Below are 4,067 nucleotides of genomic sequence, written 5' to 3'. Positions count from 1 at the left end.
CTGTACGCACAGTCAACAGTCCCTCCTCTGTTATTGGGGTTCAGTAACGTCAGCTGTTCCCCTGCTGTGTGTGTGGCAATCCCTCCTACCTCCTCCTACCTCCTCCAACGTCCTCCTCCTCCACCTGTCCCTGGGCTCCAACACCGCCAGTTGCCGTCCAGAAGTGCTGTACGCACAGTCAACAGTCCCTCCTCTGTTATTGGGGTTCAGTAACGTCAGCTGTTCCCCTGCTGTGTGTGTGGCAATCCCTCCTACCTCCTCCTACCTCCTCCAACGTCCTCCTCCTCCACCTGTCCCTGGGCTCCAACACCGCCAGTTGCCGTCCAGAAGTGCTGTACGCACAGTCAACAGTCCCTCCTCTGTTATTGGGGTTCAGTAACGTCAGCTGTTCCCCTGCTGTGTGTGTGGCAATCCCTCCTACCTCCTCCAACCTCCTCCTCCTCCACCTGTCCCTGGGCTCCAACACCGCCAGTTGCCGTCCAGAAGTGCTGTACGCACAGTCAACAGTCCCTCCTCTGTTATTGGGGTTCAGTAACGTCAGCTGTTCCCCTGCTGTGTGTGTGGCAATCCCTCCTACCTCCTCCAACCTCCTCCAACCTCCTCCTCCTCCACCTGTCCCTGGGCTCCAACACCGCCAGTTGCCGTCCAGAAGTGCTGTACGCACAGTCAACAGTCCCTCCTCTGTTATTGGGGTTCAGTAACGTCAGCTGTTCCCCTGCTGTGTGTGTGGCAATCCCTCCTACCTCCTCCAACCTCCTCCAACCTCCTCCTCCTCCACCTGTCCCTGGGCTCCAACACCGCCAGTTGCCGTCCAGAAGTGCTGTACGCACAGTCAACAGTCCCTCCTCTGTTATTGGGGTTCAGTAACGTCAGCTGTTCCCCTGCTGTGTGTGTGGCAATCCCTCCTACCTCCTCCAACCTCCTCCAACCTCCTCCTCCTCCACCTGTCCCTGGGCTCCAACACCGCCAGTTGCCGTCCAGAAGTGCTGTACGCACAGTCAACAGTCGCTCCTCTGTTATTGGGGTTCAGTAACGTCAGCTGTTCCCCTGCTGTGTGTGTGGCAATCCCTCCTACCTCCTCCTACCTCCTCCAACCTCCTCCTCCTCCACCTGTCCCTGGGCTCCAACACCGCCAGTTGCCGTCCAGAAGTGCTGTACGCACAGTCAACAGTCCCTCCTCTGTTATTGGGGTTCAGTAACGTCAGCTGTTCCCCTGCTGTGTGTGTGGCAATCCCTCCTACCTCCTCCTACCTCCTCCAACCTCCTCCTCCTCCACGTGTCCCTGGGCTCCAACACCGCCAGTTGCCGTCCAGAAGTGCTGTACGCACAGAGCCAAACACCTCGCCAATGTGTTAGTGGGGTTCAGCACCGCCAGCTGTTCCCCTGCTGTGTATACGGCAACGTGTACTGCGACCGCCACGCAGACACAACAAGTTAAATGTAAGGGAACCTGACCCCCCCCCCCCCCCAGGCGTTTGTTACTGAAGGAGCCACCTTGTGCAGCAGTAATGATGATGCAAAGGGAAAAAGTGCCTCTTTTCGTGATGCTCCTTGCACATGCTGAACCAAACACTTATGAAATGTGTCCCCACACAGCGTTACACCGTCCGGTAGGTGGAACTTTCCTTTGTCGTGTGACGCAGCACAGCCATCATTTTTACCCCCTTGGCGCCGTGCGCCCCCTCCTCAGCGTTGTTTGAATCTGTCCCGGAGCCTGCGCTGTTAGGTTAGCCCTTGGCCATGCACACATGTTGCGCTGCCCGTCTTCTGACCTCATTTGGTGTCAGGCTGGCTGCGCCTGTGCGGGTGCGCTGGCCGAGATCCCGCCTCGCAGTGTCGTCTAATGTAATCCCACCGCGGGCCTGTGATCCGTGCCCGTGCGCAGTGCATATCCTCTCCTCTCACTCCCCTCCCTACGGCTTCTTCAGACTGTGCGATGTCAGCTGGTCCCTAATAGCATGCCACGGCCGTGACACCGCACAGTCTGAAAAAGCCGTAGGGAGGGGAGTGAGAGGAGAGGATATGCACTGCGCACGGGCACGGATCACAGGCCCGCGGTGGGATTACATGAGACGACACTGCGAGGCGGGATCTCGGCCAGCGCACCCGCACAGGCGCAGCCAGCCTGACACCAAATGAGGTCAGAAGACGGGCAGCGCAACATGTGTGCATAGCCATGGGCTAACCTAACAGCGCAGGCTCCGGGACAGATTCAAACAACGCTGAGGAGGGGGCGAACGGCGACAAGGGGGTAAAAATGATGGCTGTGCTGCGTCACACGACAAAGGAAAGTTCCACCTACCGGACGGTTTAACGCTGTGTGGGGACACATTTCATAAATGTTAGGTTCCGCATGTACAAGGACCATAATTAAAAGAGCTAAGTTTACCTTTTCCAGCATTAGTGCTGTACACAATGGCTCTTTCAGCTACAAACGCCTGGGGGGGGGGGGGGGGTTAAAGGTTTCCTTTCAACTTGCTCGAGTGCAGGCTTCGGCCTACACTCCGCTCCCCCTGCTCCTCCTGCTGACCCTGGGCTCTAACACCGCCAGTTTTTGCCCAGATGTGCTAGCTGCACAGAGAAAAACACCAGCCAATGTGTCAGTGGGGTCCAGCACCGCCAGCTCTTCCCCTGCTGTGTAGCCGGCAACGTGTCCTGCGACCGCCACGCAGACACAAGAACTGAAATTGAAGGGAACCTGTCCCCCCTCCCCCAGGTGTTTCTATGTTTTACAGCTACCTTGAACAGCAGTAATGCTGCATGTGTTCAAGGTGGCTCAGAAACTTATTCTCCTTGCCCATGTTGAAGTGAACACGTCTAAAATGTGTCCTCTGTGACCATTAAAACGTCCCTCAGGTGTGATTTGACTTTGTATTGACACACGCAACAAGCTCCTTGGTAACGCTGCCCGTCTTCTGGCATCATTGTTTGGCTGGCTGCGCTTCTGCGGCCGCCCTGACCCACACAACAGCCCTCGTTGTCTTATTTAATGGGACTGCGAGGGTGTGATTGATGGGCAGGATCAGTGCATCAGTTCGCCTGTCCCTCCTCTCCTTCCGCCTTCTTCGGACTGTGCGGCTTCATGGCCGTGGCATGCGATAAGGGATCAGATGACGCCGCACAGTCTGAAGCGGGTGTAAGGACCCGAGTGTGAGAGGAGAACATATGTGCTGCGCCAGGCCCTGAATCCCAGCCCCGCAGTGTTTTAACAATGTTAAGACACTGCGGGGCTGGGATTCATGGTCATCGCGAACCGCACCGGCCGACATTACATGATGCCAGAAGATGGGCAGCGCTAACGGCGCTAGGCCAGGGGATAACACGACAGCGCAGACTCCTGTACAGCAAATAACAACGCTCGGGAGGCTGCACCCAGCACCAAGGTGGGATTCTTGACACCTGTGCTGCGTCTCATTACAAAGGGAACTCTCGCCTCCATTACACAGTTTGACTGTATAAAGGGCTAAATGTTATACGTGTTCCATTCAGCGTGTGCAAGGAGAGAAATTACAAGAGCAACCTTTGACTTGCGCAGCACTGCTGCTGCATAAGCTGTGGCTCTTCTACTTTGTAACCCCTGAGGGGGGGTTAAAGGTGACTTTTGAAATCGGTTCAATTAGGCTTCGGCCTACACTCTGCTCCACCTGCAGAGCCCGGGCTCCAACAACGCTAGTTGCTGTCCGGAAGTGCTGGCTGCACAGAGCCAAACACCTCGCCAATGTGTCAGTGGGGTCCAGCACCGCCAGCTGTTCCCCTGCTGTGTAGCCGGCAACGTGTCCTGCAAAAGCCACGCAGACACAACACACCCAAAGCTGCCGCCTGTGCAGGCTTCGGCCTACACTCCCCTCCCCCTGCTCCTCCTCCTCCTGCTCCTCCTCCTGCTGTCCCTGGGCTCTAACACACCGCCAGTTTTTGCCCAGATGTGCTAGCTGCACAGAGAAAAACACCAGCCAATGTGTCAGTGGGGTCTAGCACCGCCAGCTGTTCCCCTGCTGTGCAGCCGGCAACGTGTCCTGCAAAAGCCACGCAGACACAAGAACTGAAATTGAAGGGAACCTGTCCCCCCT

This window comes from Ranitomeya variabilis, chromosome 1 (assembly GCF_051348905.1).
Source record: "Ranitomeya variabilis isolate aRanVar5 chromosome 1, aRanVar5.hap1, whole genome shotgun sequence".
In the NCBI taxonomy this organism is placed as follows: Eukaryota; Metazoa; Chordata; class Amphibia; order Anura; family Dendrobatidae; genus Ranitomeya; species Ranitomeya variabilis.
This window is presented reverse-complemented; position numbering follows the sequence as displayed.